The 14743-nt window shown below is 51.5% G+C and overlaps 1 protein-coding gene across 1 annotated transcript in view; it reads right to left on the reverse strand.

The window, feature by feature from the left end:
* The window catches only part of CACNG4 (calcium voltage-gated channel auxiliary subunit gamma 4), a 66832-nt gene that overhangs the window by 11807 nt on the left and 40282 nt on the right, over positions 1 to 14743 (reverse strand). The window lies entirely within an intron of this gene.

Here is a 14743-nt window from a genome sequence, read left to right on the forward strand (position 1 = left end):
CTGGGCAAGCAGGAGGTTGGATCCCTCTACCCAAGGGACTCTTAGCTGCATCTTGAAAAAAATCAAAACAGGCTGGGCACGGTGGCTCACGCCTGTAATCCCAGCACTTTCGGAGGCTGAGGCGGGCAGATCACGAGGTCAAGAGATCGAGACCATCCTGGCCAAAATGGAGAAACCTCGTCCCTACTAAAAATACAAAAAAATTAGCTGGGCATGGTGGCGAATGCCTGTAGTCCCAGCTACTCGGAAGGCTGAGGCAGGAGAATCGCTTGGAACTGGGAGGCGGAGGTTGCAGTGAGCCAAGATCGCACCACTGCATTCCAGCCTGGTGACAGAGCAAGACGCCATCTCAAAACAAAAACAAAGAATTTGCCCACTGGGAATGGGGTACAGGGGGCTTTCCAGGCAGAGGAGCAAGACATGTGAAGGCAAGGGTGGGGTTGAAGTTTGTCTGTCTGTGTCTTTCCTGCTCTTAAACCATAGTTATGGCCCAGTGCAGTGGCTCACACCTGTAATCCCACCACTTTGGGAGGCTGAGGAGGGCAGATCGCTTGAGCCCAGGAGTTCAAGACCAGCCTGGGCAACATGGTGAAACCCTGTTTCTCCTAAAAGTACAAAAATTAGCTGGATGTGGTGGGGTGCACTTGTAATCCCACCTACTCGGGAGGCTGAGGTGGGAGGATCACTTGAGCCCGGGAAGTGGAGGTTGCAGTGGGCCGAGATCATACCACTGCACTCCAGCCTGGGCAACAGAGCCAGACCCTGTCTCAAAAAACTCAAAAAGCCACAGTTATGGTGATTTCTTCCTAAGGTACACAGCTGGTGCAGATTCCAATCCGCTCACTCAATGTGATTGAAGGAAGAGAGGATGGAGCAAGAGAAACTTCCAGGAGGGCTGAGCCCATCTTCTGCTTGGTTTCTTCCTTCCTACTCTGAGAAGTGGCTCTCATGGGGTGGGGGCCCAGACCCCCTGGGTAGCTTCATAATGTAGGACAGGCCACTCCTCCCATCCAGAATCTTCTGCCCCGCTCTCCTAGTCCTCTGCTTCCCTGAAGTCTGAGAATGTCCACCACAGAACTGGACATCGGTTGTAGGACAGGCCACTCCTCCCATCCAGAATCTTCTGCCCCGCTCTCCTAGTCCTCTGCTTCCCTGAAGTCTGAGAATGTCCACCACAGAACTGGACATCGGTTGCCAGGGACACAGGGTGTTGCTGCTATGTCCCATCCGTGCTAGAAACCCCTTCCCCCGGGTCAGCCCCCAGCTCCTGCCGCCCAGGAGCCACAAGCTCATCTTGACACCCGAGTGGCCTGTGCTGGGGCAGTTTCCAACTGGGGCCAATTCCTTTTCTGCAGCGGCTGCAAGCACCCGACCTTGCCTTGGTCAGTCAGGAGCGCAGTCCTGACGGCAGGGTCCGGGTGCTCGCCCACCTCTCACACTTCCAACCAGGAGAGGTCGCTGGTGAGCTGAGAGCACGCTGCCCCTCCCCCTGGGCACCAAGAAGCTGGTTACCGGCTGCTGTCCCCAAGTTCTTTCCTCCATTGAGCCCCTTCAGCTGCTGCCTCCAAGAAGCTGGGGTGCTCAGTGACAACCCTGCTTCCTGAAGGCCCATGGGCCCCGGCGGCCAGTGGTGGGGGGCGGGGTGGTGGGGAGGCAGAGGGAGGGTCTCAGAGGTGATGCTAGGAATGTCCTTTGCATGGGATCCAGCACGAACAACGTAGTTATTAATCCCTCGGTCTCCTCATCTGTAGAATGGGCAGAGCCACAGCCCTTATCTCCTGGGGATCTTAGAATTACACCACGTCATATTTGAAAGGCACTCAGGGTGATTCTTGGCCCATGGTGGTGGCTCAGAGCGGGGGTTCGCTGCTGTTGGATCTAGAAATCACCCACCCTCGCTCCTTCATGAGTGGCTGAATTGGCGGAGAACCATGACGGTTTGTGAGCAAGAGGAAGGAACGCCAAGACAGGCTGGCCTCAGGGTGGTGGGATGGGGACACAGAGGCCAGAGTGGGCTGGATACATTTCCTGTCATTCCTGGCTGTCACACGGCAGGCTCAGAATGTTCCTGGAGACCTGGAGTAGGCATTTTGCCAGCCGTGGGTGGGTAAAACCAAACTCTGCTGTTCCTCCCTTCTCCCATGCCTTCCCTCCCCCATTCCTCCCCTCCCCCACACACCTTGTGTTTGGCTACTTCATGGGTCTAAGCAAAATCACCAAGTCACGCATGCACGGTGGGACAAGTGGCAATAAGAGGTTGAAAAAGAAAAAGGAGTCTGTCTTTCCTGATTTGCTGTGCAGCGGCAGGCTGCCAAGTCCACCGTGTGTCTTCTCAGACCCTCCTTCGTGGGCACACCCTTCCATGTATATACGCGTGGGGTTCCGCCCATCTTTACAAAAATCACACTTGTCTTGAAATAATTGTAGAGTCACAGGCAGTTGTAAGAAATAATACGGGAACCATCCACGTACCCTTTATACTCAGCTTCTCCCCATGACAACATTGTGTACAACTGTAGGGCAATATCACAACCAGGACACTGACGTGGACAGTCAGGATACAGAACACTCGGTCACTACAAGGAGCCCCTGTGCTGCCCTCGCACAGCCGCACCCACGCCCTCCTGCCTGTCCCCTCCCTGACCCAAGGCAGCCAGGAATATGTTCTCCATGTCAATAGTTTTGTCATTTTGAGATTCTCCTAAAAATGGAGTCATCCAGCAATGTAAGCTTTGGGGACTGGCTGTTCTCACTCAGCCTAACCCCCTTGGGATTCATCTGAGCTGTCACGCGTATGGGTAGTTTGCTCTGTGTTATTCTGAGCGGAATTCTGAGGCGTGGATGCAGCATTGTTTGTTTCATCATTCACCCAAGGAGGCACACCTGTTGTTTCCAGCTATTACTAACGAGGCGGTGGAGAAGGGCACCAGTTGTCTTCGGCCCCGTGGAGAGTGAATGAGATTGTTCTCTGCCCCTAGAGCCAAGAATCGGGGATGCTTCCCCTAAACATCCTCTCTAGGTCAACACCTTCAGCACTTCTTTCCTCCCTCCCTCCCTCCCTCCCTCCCTCCCTCCCTCCCTCCCTCCCTCCCTCCCTCCCTCCCTCCCTCCCTCCCTCCCTTCCTTCCTTCCTTCCTTCCTTCCTTCCTTCCTTCCTTCCTTCCTTCCTTCCTTCCTTCCTTCCTTCCTTCCTTCTTTCCTTAATGGAGTCTTGCTCTGTTGCCCAGGCTGGAGTGCAGTGGTGCAATCTCAGCTCACTGCAACCTCTCCTTCCCGGGTTCAAGCAGTTCTCGTGCCTCAGTCTCCCGAGTAACTGAGACTACAGGTGTGCACCACCATGACTGGCTAATTTTTGTATTTTTAGTAGAGACGGGGTTTCACCATGTTGATCAGGCTGGTCTCGAACTCCTGACCTCAAGCAATCTACCCGCCTCGGCCTCCCAGAGTGCTGAGATTACAGGTGTGAGCCATCGTGCCCAGCTGCCATTTCTTTACTGATGGTTTCAAGTGCCTACACCCCCCTGGCTCCCTCCTCTGGGCTTGCTCCCAATTCTCGGGGCCTGGAGGCACAGCTCCACCACCAAACCCAACGTTCAGGCTGGGTCCGACCAGCTCAAACTACACTGGCACTTTCTCCTCCTCTTCTCTGGACTCCATGCTTCTGTTAATGGGACTGGGTATCACTGTTGATTCGGTCTCCTAGGATTTTTTTTTTCACAAAAGTTGCCTCACCTTCCCCGAATCTGTTTTTGTGGAGTAGAATGTTTGGCACTAAGGACTTCACATTGATCCCTGTCAAATTTAATTTCGTTAGCGTTGGCCTAGGGCATTTAATAAGGAGAAAATTAATGGCTGGTGCAAGGAGTAAGAGAGAAAGCCATTTTCAATCCACTTCACACGTGTTCGCTCTCCACACACGGGCCATTTGCTGTGCTAGCTATTAAGTGATAGTTAGGGTGGCTAATTGTCAGATCCTGACTGGCTGGGCTGCAGGAATGCTGAGGTCATGAGGTGGAGACAGGGGTTGCTGGGCTGTGCTCCCGGAGACACGGTGGCCGTCGCCTTCCCGAGGGCCAGGAGACCACTAGCGTGAGAGTTTGTTAGTCACTCGGCCTCAGGCAAGTTACTTCTTCATCTAGAAAACCTAGGAGTTGGACCAGAGGGAGACAGTCCTGCTTGAAGATTCTATGACTATTTTGTAAATAACAGGCACGGGGTGTGTGCACAGGTGTGCGTGCTCCTTCATGAGCAGGTACAGGCTCGTGTGCACACGTGTATATCCCTTCATCTGCACGTATCAGGAGATACTTTCATTAAAAGTATATTTCTTTTTTTTTTTTTGAGACCAGTCTCACTCTGTTGCCCAGGCTGGAGCACAATGGCAAGGTCTTGGCTCACTGCAACCTCCACCTCCTGGGTTCAAGCAATTCTCCAGTCTCAGCCTCCCAAGTAGCTGGGACTACAGGTGCATGCCACCATGCCTGGCTAATTTTTGTATTTTTGGTAGAGATGGGGTTTCACCATGTTGGCCAGGTTGGTCTCGAATTCCTGACCTCAGGCGATCCATCCACCTCGGCCTCCCAAAGTGCTGGGTTTACGGGTGTGAGCCATCACATCCGACCTCATTAAAAGTATATTTTTATGGGCACAGGAAGCATCTGGAAAGGTATATCCCCAAATGTGTCCAGTATTTTATTTCTGAGCGATAGAGTAATGAGCGAGTTAAATTTTTCTTCTTTACATTCCTCTGTATTTTCTGAATTTTCTACAGTATCTGAAAATGAACCAATAAAAGTAAGAAAAGAGACCAGATTATTTGATTCCAAGTGAAAATGAGGTGATGGGTCTGAAATGACAGCAGATGCACTTGGACAGGGGAGCTGGGAAGCGAGGTGTGAACCTTGGGGGCTGGAGGGTGTGTGGGCAGCATTTGAGCTGCTCCTTCCATGACCTCTGTGAAGGTCATGCTTTGGGGTCATGTCCCCAAGTACAGTTGAATGACCAACCCCCAGGACCTGATGGGTTCCAGGGACATAGGAACACTGGAAGAGTCCAGGCAAACGTGGCAAGCTGGTCACCCTATGAGCCATTTCAGGGACACTAAGCCTCCATATGGGCCACCTGAGGCCATTGTCATTAAGGGAATCCTGGAGAAAAGCATGTCAGAGGGCGACTTGCTGATGGCGACTATCCATGTAATCCTTTCTCATTTGCAATGCATTTTCAAAAGCATGACCTCATTTGATCCTCACAAACATTCACAGATGCCACAGGCACCTATTGAGAGTGTATGGTCACCCTTCTGTCCACCTCGGACCTCTTGGCCTATCTTTGACCCCAGCCACACATGGCTGCCACGACCAGCTCTGTACAAGTGGAACCTGCTGACACCTCAATTCAGCTGCACCAATTCTTGCTTTCCACCCACAGCACTTAGTATGTTGCCTGCGGGAATCGCTCTGCACTCGCGCGTGTGCAACTGGAAGTTTGAGGGATGATCCACCCTGGGGGAAACCTTTGAACAGTGGAGGATGGGATGGGAGCTGGTGGATAAATGTCCCCAAACACTGTCCCTTGGTGGGCAGTTCTGAAGTCCATTCTACACTGCTTCTGAAGGGGTGAGTCCCAGCAGGACCAAGCCAGGTGATCATCAGCTCAGGACACTTTTGCATTGGCTCTCCCCTCCCCCATGCCTGGTCCCTAGGATGGCCACCCAAGATACACCCCCTGCATGCCAGCCCTGGGTTCAAGCTACGATGAAAGTTGGGCGTATTGCATGCTTCAGCCCATTTCATCTCTGCAATAAGGCTCCTTTGAAGATGGAGAAAGAGGCTTAGAGATGTTGAAAGATCTGCTTCCACAAGGCTCACAGCAGAACAATTAGGCATTTTACCCTATGCTGTAAAACAAAGTCTTCTCTGCTCCATTTGACAGAAGAGGAAAGGGAGGCTCAGGGGACACCTGGTCCTCTGCATGTGGCATCCTGGAATCCAGCCTCCTGACTCCTTGTCCAGTGCTCCTTCCATACCACCCTGATGCAGCCTTTCCAAGAATCCTCTATAGATGCAAGGCTGGGGTTCTAGAGCCGGTGAGGCCCAGCTGGTCTTTCTCCCCAAGACAGAACAGAAAGCGAAACCAGATAGCCACCAGGTGCGCCGGGTTAGCTTCAAGGAAACAACTGTCAGGTGATGAAGAGCGAGGTACTGGGAGTCTCCAGGCCCTGGGAAAGAAGGCAGCCTCGAATTGGCTGGGGCTGTCGAAGCCGGGGAGACGGTGGCCCAGCAGCACAATGCCCCTTTAGGATCTAGGAGGGGACAAATGTGCATAAAAAGGAAAGAGAAGGAAAGAGGGCAAGTAGAAGATGATACTGAGTGGGGCCTTTCCTGTTCACTCATGTATCACTCATTCATTCTCAACAGACTTTTACCATTTGCTCATCACTCAATCATTCATTGCTCAACAGTATTGTCACTGTTTACTCATCTCATCTCATCTCATTCATTCATTCCTCAAGAGCATTTTACAGAGTCCATAGCAATGTTCTAAGCGCTGGGGCTGCCAGTCTGAGTAAGACGGAGTCTGGCCCTCACAGAGCTCTCATTCTGGTGGAGCAGGGAAAGGGGTGCTATTGACACAAGAAGATAAAATAAATGAATATCAGCATCATTTCAGGTGGCGCCATGCGTCAAGGCAGGGGAAGGGGTCTGCGGCATGTTAGGCTGCGGACTCTTGTTCTAAAATTGTGGCCGAGCTCAAAGCTGAGATGATGAAGGTGTGGAGTCCACTTCTGGGAACACACACCCCTGTGGGGGCTGCTCAGATAATATGTGATTTCAGAATATCCCCCATGATCCCCACTCTCTCCAGGCAACACTAGAAGAGGAGAGGGGAAGAACCCCAGACTCAGTCCAGGGACCATCAAGGAACACCTACTGAGGCCACACAGACCAGAGAAGGCAGTGAGGGTGAAGACCATACCTGGGCCAAGCGTCCCAGCAACTCTGGTTGAATTAACTTAGGAACTGCAAAATAATCAAACAACATGTATCGTTCTAGAGAGCCATCAATGCAAACTTTACCATAATTTAAAGCAGCCATCTCCCAACTACTCCGAATTGGAGAGGTTTCCCTGGACTGTACACTGTGAAAGGGGGTAGCTGTACTCGGGTCACAGCTCTGGTCCAAGGGCCAAATGGACCAGGTCTGTGTCTTAGAGAGGGGCACGCTGCGGGAGCTCAGAGCATGCCTGTGTCTCTCTGTCCTTCTGCCAACCATCTGCCACGACTACTTCTCCTCAAGGTTTTCCCAGAGCTCCTCAGAGCCTGGCCCCCTCCTACACCACCCCATTTCCACAGGAAGGAAGGGAACAGCCTAGAAAGACTGGAGGGTTCTGTGTTTCCAGGAGGCTACAGACCATCCCAGAAATGACCTGCCTGGGACTTCATGGAGGAACTTCATGGTGGGGAACTGAGGGGTAGCAGGACGTTAGCTGGGCTGATAGGTGATGGGGGCGTGAAAGAGCTCTGTCCTCATGGTAAGAGTGACAGCAAATATTTACTGTACTTAGCACCTATGATGTATCAGGCACTATTTTGAACACCTGACATCTATTGACTTAATCTTCATGCTAACCCTATATGGTAGACAGGCTAACACGCTTTGCTACTAAGTGCCCTAATTGGGATCTGAACCCAGGCTGCCTGGCTTCAGAGTCTGTGCCCCTACATCGCACACCAGGGAGGCAGAAGAACACAGGATGCTCTCAGAGCTCTAAGACATTCTGTGTGGCTTCAGCACCATGGGGAAGCATGTGTCCCCAACACTCGTTAGGATTAGACGCTGGGGCTGAGGGTATCAGCTGATGCTTCAGGCTGCGTTAATCCTTCACTAGCAGGCAGAGATGCTGAAGCAGCGGGGACGGCAACCCAGGGTCCCACACCACTGGGACAGTGAGTAGTCAGGGAGGGTAGGCATGGACACAAAGGCAGAGCTTGGCTGGGGAGCAAGGTTAGGATTTTTGAGAAGGGCTGATGTGTGCAGAGAAGGCACCACCACGTCTGGTGCAAACAAAGGGGACAGTCGGGGCAAAAGTGTGACGGTTCCCAAACCACAGCTGTCCTGGTGTGGTTGGGTAGCAGTGATGGGGGAGGTAGAGGCAGAAGGAGCTGGGATGCGGGTGGGGTCTTGCATGGTGGGCAGAGGACATGGGACTTTATTGTCTCCATGGTGGGGATGCCGTAGTCTGAATATTTGTGTCCCTCACCCCCAAATTCATATGCTGAACTCCTAACCCTGAGGTGATGATGTTAGGAGGTGATTAGTGGAGCTCTCATGAATGTGATTAGAGTCCTTTTAAAGGAGACTCTGGAGAACTCGTTCATCCCTTCAATTACGTGAGAACACAGCAAGAAGGCACCGTCTATAAACCAGGAAGCAGCCCTCACCAGACACCAAATCTGCTGGCACCTTGATCTTGGACTTCCCAGCTTCCAGAACCATGAGAAATAAATTTCTGTTGTATTGTAAGCCACCCAATTTACAGTATTTTGTTATATACTCTCTCTATATATTATATTTTATAGTTTGTTAGCAGCCTGAATGGACTAAGGGAGGGGGTGACTTCAGGTTGGAAGGCCCAGGGAGGCATCCTTCTTAAAGGGAACTGCATGGGATAGGAGCAGCAAGGAGATATAAAACCAAGAAATGCAGCCCAGCACAATGGCAAGTGATGTTCTTGGTTTGGGGAGACACTGGCTGCTGTCCTTGGATGTAGTTTCAGAAGAGGGACTGGAGGCCAGGATGGAAGTGACTTGGCCAAGATCATTCCAGCACAGAGACGCAGGGTGCATTCGTTTTCTGGGGTTACTTTAACGAAGTACCATAAACTGGGGGATTTCATGACAGAAAGGTATTGCCTCACAGTTCTGGAGGCTTGAAATTCAAGGTGTTGATGCGGTTGGTTCCTCCTGAGGGCTAGGAGGGAGAAAGCGCTTCCATGACTCTACCTTGCTTCTGGTGTTTGCTGGTGATCTCTGGCATTCCTTGGCTTATAGAAGCATAACTCCCATCTCTGCCTTCTCTTCATATCACGTTCTCTGTGTGTGCGTGTATCTGTGTCCAAAGTTCCCCTTTTCATAAGGGCATCAGTCATATTGGATTATGCCCCACTCTAAAGGCCTCATTTTTTTTCTTTTTGAGACAGGATCTCACTCTGTCACCCAGGCTGGAGTGCAGTGGCATGATCTTGGCTCACTGCAACTTCCACCTCCAGGATTCAAGTGATTCTCCTGACTTAGCCTTCTGAGTAGCTGGGATTAAAGGCATGTGCCACCATGCCTGGCTAAGTTTTGTGATTTTTAGTAGAGATGGGGTTTCACCAGGTTGGCCAGGCTGGTCTCGAACTCCTGACCTCAAGTGATCCACCCACCTTGGCTTCCCAAAGTGCTGGGATTACAGGCATGAGCCACCACACCCGGCCTCAAAAGGCCTCATTTGAATTTGATTACCTCTGTAAAGAGCCTGTCTCCAAATCAGGTCACATTCTGAGGTACTGGGGTTAGGACTTCAACATAAGAATTTTTGGTAGGGATGAGGTGGGGTGCAATTTAACCCATAACCCAGGGTTCAGAGCAGACGTGCTGGGCAGGCCCACCAGCCAGTGCTACAAGCTGCTGCTGACAAACTCGACGCTCCTTGATTCCCCACCCCTCAGCTCTTTGCCCAGCCCTGCTCCCTGCTCCCCACAATTCTCCCTTAGAGGTCCCCCTAGTAATTCCTCCACTTCCATGCTGAGTGCCAAAGAAACCCCCTAATAACTGTGATTTCCTAATTGGCACATTCTGGTCTCCTACGGGCTGGCCTCTCTCCAGCTTCAGCAAGCCAGGCTGTTGGGAAACCTCTCCATGGGTTCCTGCAGTGAAACTTCAGGCGTGGAGAGGCAGTCTGGGCTGGGTCGGGCTTTCTCAGGGAGCCCTAGCTTCCTGACCTGCTGGTGGCTCTCCATGAGACACTGGTAAGCCACTATGACCTTTGGTTCCTTCATTGAACTTAGATTTATTGAGCACTTGCTGTGTGTGAGATGCTGGGGACTCAGAGATGTAGTGGAGTGTTTTGCTTGCTAGAACCTGTTTCCTCTTCTTACGGTGCACACGACTACACTGTATTTCCCAGCTTCCCTTGCGGTTCAAGATGGCCTGTGACCCAGCTGTCCAATGAAATGTGAGCTGAAGTGATGTGAGCCACTCCTGGACAAGGCTCAAGAGCAGTGGGGGTGGCCCTACATCTCCACTCCCTCCCAATCTGCCATGGGATGAGAGAGGCCTGGGTCCCTGAATCACTCTGTGGAACACAGATGTCCATTGACAGGGCCATCCATTTGGACTGTTAGATGAGCAGGAAACAAACTGCTACTATGTTTAAGGCATTATACATTTGGGATTTTTTCTGTTAGAACAATAATCAATAATACAAGAAGAGAACAGGACAGACACGGTCTCTGCCCTTCTGAAGCTTTCTGTTTCTACAGTCATTCAGTGACAACTGAGGAAAGGGCTTAGAAGGAGTCCTGAGTTTCTGACAGCACATCACCGAGGAGGCAGGCCCAGGCTGCAGAGTAGAGGTCAGGGAAGCCGCTCCTCATTCGGAAAATGGGGGAAATATTTTTACAACCTTTCAAATCTCAAGTGAGACCCAATGAGACCCATGTTGGTCAAGGCACCTTGAGAAGGCTAAATTGTGATGATGTCATGAGTGTGAGTATATGGTTTTCAACTCCTCATTTCTCGGAGATGTCTTTAGACTAGACTGTGTTCCAATTAGAGTTAAGAGAGGGGCTAAAAATAATAAATGCTTGCCATTCAGAGTCTGGGAAGTTTCTTTGGGCAAATGAGGACAACTATCACTGGCACCTGCTAAAAGATTCACACAGGCTCATTTCTTTTTTGATAGTTTAGAGTCATTGAGGTACCTTGTGGTCCCTCTAGAATCTGTTTGGGTTTGTTTTTTGTTTGTTTGTTTGTTTGTTTGTTTGTTTGTTTGTGTTGAGGTAGAGTCTCGCTCTGTCGCCCAGGCTAGAGTGCAGTGGTGCAATTTCAGCTCACTGCAACCTCCGCCTCCTGGGTTCAAGCGATTCTCATGCCTCAGCCTCCCGGGTAGCTGGGACTACAGGCGCCGGCCACCACGCCTGGATAATTTTTATATTTTTAGTAGAGATGGGATTTTACTATTTTGGTCAGGCTGGTCTCGAACTCCTGACCTCAAGTGATCCACCCGCCTTGACCTCCCAAAGTTCTCGGATTACAGGTGTGAGCCACTGCATCCAGCGTCATTTCTTCTTTGATAGCTTAAAGTCATTGAGGTGCCTCATGGTCCCGCTAGAATCTGTTTGGGGTTGTTCTTCTGAGGTGAACAAGGTTCACCCACTCAATCCTTTGCCCATTCTTTCTTTTAGTTTGGTATTCATTGATTGACACCAGGTCTCGTGGATCCTGCCTGGGAGAACTTATGACCTAGCTGGGGAAGTGAGTGAGCACATTACCTAGAACAAGAGAGCCAGTGACACTATGAGAGAAGGAGCAGGTTTGTGGAATTTCAAAGAATAAGGGACAAGTGCTGAATGGAGTGTCTGGGAGCTTGGGGAGTGGCTGGGGTTCACACAAAGTAAGTAGTACTTGGCATATGGCAGCCCAAGTGAGACAAAGCCCAGAGGCATGTTTGGCATGAGCTTCTGGAAGGGACCTTGCCTGGGGAGGTGACGGGGACAGCACTGAGGTTGAGTAAGCAGGTGGGACTGCAGTCCTGGAGGCAGCCAGAATCGTCCTATAAGGAGACTGGATTTCACGCCATCAGCTGAGGTGCCCCGGGAGCTTTCCTGAAGCTGGAAAACTCATGGCTCATGCCCAGAGCTCTAGACCCTCCAGGCTCTGAATGTCATTCTGTCCCCAGCCTGGCTGCTATCATCTGGCCTGTTAGGGCTTTCAGATCCCACCCTGGGGCCCTTGGGTGGCCTCTTTTAGCCCCAGAGGAGCCTGGCTGCCTGGACATGGCAGCCCCTGCTCACCCAGAAGGAACAAGCTCTCTCCTCATCGCTGCCCCTCATGGTGGAGTGCCTCGTGAAAAGGGACACACATCAATTCTGGCTTCAGGCTGGCAGCTTCCTGAGGCTGCCAGAGGCTTCCGGGCAGGGAGGGGTGGTTGATGGGATGGTGTCAGGCCCCTTGGAGTCAGCCTGCCTTATCATGGCTTCCATAGTGACTCGGGCCCATGGTCCCTTCTGTCAGCTCGTCTATAGAACCAGGCAGGGGCGCAGGAGCCCTGTCCCCAAGACCCACCTGTGTCTAGCAGTTCAGGGAACCACAAGGTCCGAAAGGGTGTTTCCTTTCCATGGAGCAGCCTGGAGTGGGGCCAATGGAGGATTTGGGAGAGAAGTCACCTTTGTGGTCAGCCGAAGGGAGACAGCACCGGACTCTGGTACAAAATCCACTTGGGGACTGAGGCCTGTCTGCAGCCCATTCTGGTTCCCTTAGGAAGCAGGATTCTTGGAGAGAATCCATTTCTACCTCCAAATTTTCTCTGTGAACCTGGACCCTGGAGATCAAAGCTAGTTTGGTAAGCAGAGGCATTGCTTTGGGTCCTGGACTCTAAGAATCTTGAGCTGTGGGCACCTGTGTGGTGATTCAGAAGGGCAGTAGGTGGGCGGAGAGGGAGTGGGCCGTCTGCCTTGCGCTACACCCATACTGAGGTTCTGATGGTCCTCAGGGGTGTACCCCTCGGGAGCCCCTTTCTCTGGGAATGAGTCCTTCACACAGAACTTCCCCCAGTGGCCGCATGACAAGGCCCTGCCCCCAGCCAAGGCTCCTCGGCAGACCTCTGGCCCAAGCCGGAGCAATCAGAGGTTCTCTTGGAAGTGTATATTTTGGATCAGAGACAAAGGAGACCCATGGACCAAGGGACTTTCAGGAGTTTTTAAAGGGGTGTTCTTGAGTGGTCCAGGATGCCAGTTATAGAGGCTCCTGCCTCTTTCCTTCCTTGATCTTGGCTGTTAAGCTCTCCCTTCCATCCTTTGGGACCCTTCCACATCCTTCTGATAAAGTCCTCTTTGGGGCCGGGCATGGTGGCTCACACCTGTAATCCCAGCACTTTGGGAGGCTGAAGTGGGTGGACTGCTTGAGCCCAGGAGTTTGAAACCAGCTCGCGCAACAGGGCAAGACCTCATTTCTACTAAAAATACACAAATTAGCTGGGCGTGGTGGTGCACACTTATAGTCCCAGCTACTCGGGAGGCTGAGGTGGGAGAATCAACTGAGCCTGAAAAGTTGAGGCTGCAGTGAGCTGAGATCAGATCACTGCACTCCAGCCTGAGTGACAGGACTGAGACCCTGTCTTAAAAAAAAGAAAGTCCTCTTTGTGGATCAAGTCAGAGAAGTTGGTTTATGTGCTTGCAACCGGGAGAACCCTAACCCCCAACCAGCTGTACCTTCACTGGGGGAAGGAGATTCCAACCTGCTTTTCCAGGGCTCCAAAGCCCAGGCTCTACTCCTTGTCTCAGGGCCGGTCTGCAACACTTTCTAAGACATGAAAATAAGCTTGGGTTCCCTAGAGACCACAGGGCTCCAGGGAAAGGAAGGATGCTGTATCAGGGGATGAGGATGCTGAGCACCAGCCCCTTGCTGCGTGGAAGCTTGTGGAAACTTGTGGCCTGTGTATTACAGCCTTCTGAGGTCTCAGTCACCTGAAGGGCTGAGGGTGTCCTCAGAAAACACTGTTGGGCTACTCAACCTTTCAGCATCTGTGTGTCCTCTCTATGGATAGTGAGACATCTACAGGCCTCACACCATGTGTGGCCAGCAGGGAGAAGAGTCCCCATAGATGATGGTTTCTCTCCCATTCTGATTAAAAAAAAAAAAAAAAAAAAAAAAAAAAAAAAAAAAAAAAAAAAGCCAGGTATGGTAGCTCACACCTATAATTCCAGCACTTTGGGAGGCTGATGTGGGTGGATCACCTGAGGTCAGGAGTTCGAGATCAGCCTGGCCAACATGGTGAAACCCTGTCTCTACTAAAAATAGCTGGGCGTGGTGGCGGGTGCCTGTAATCCTGGCTACTTGGGAGGCTGAGGCAGGAGAATCACTTGAATCTGGGAGGCAGAGGTTGCAGTGAGCTATCGTGCCACTGTGCTACAGCCTTGGCAGCAAAGCAAGATTCCATCTCAAAAAAAAAAAAAAAAAAAAGCCAACCTCCTTGCCAGTAGTCAATGAACCAAGCCTTTGGAAGGGTTCTCCTGCATCAGAGCCACGATTGCAGGAAATGCCTGCCAAGAGGACCCTGGAGACAGCTTTGGGGCCCCAGAGCCCTGGCTCCTCAGGGCCCTGCTCCTTCCCCCCAACCCCTCCTGCCCCTTGGGGCGGGAGGTGGGAGCCTGGTTACACCCTCTCACCATCCCTCATCTGGCTCAGCGAGTTCTTCAAGAACCCACAGCACTAGCCTCACGCCTCCTCCAACACTTTGCTCCAGAGTGGGCCAGGATTTTCCAGGCTTCCTGCCGAGATTCATAATTGAACGGAGCCGGAGAGATTTCCCCAACCAATTGCTCCCTTTCTCTCCTAACACAGGGAAATGGGTATTCAGTTATTGTCTCTGTGATTTTTCTCCTTGCATCTACTTGATAACTGCTGCTTAGATGAAACTTCAGTACCAAGGTTGGTGGTTGTTTTCTTTCTTCGTTTCTTTCTTTCTTTTTTAATGAGGA

This window comes from Chlorocebus sabaeus, chromosome 16 (genome assembly GCF_047675955.1).
Source record: "Chlorocebus sabaeus isolate Y175 chromosome 16, mChlSab1.0.hap1, whole genome shotgun sequence".
Taxonomy (NCBI): Eukaryota; Metazoa; Chordata; class Mammalia; order Primates; family Cercopithecidae; genus Chlorocebus; species Chlorocebus sabaeus.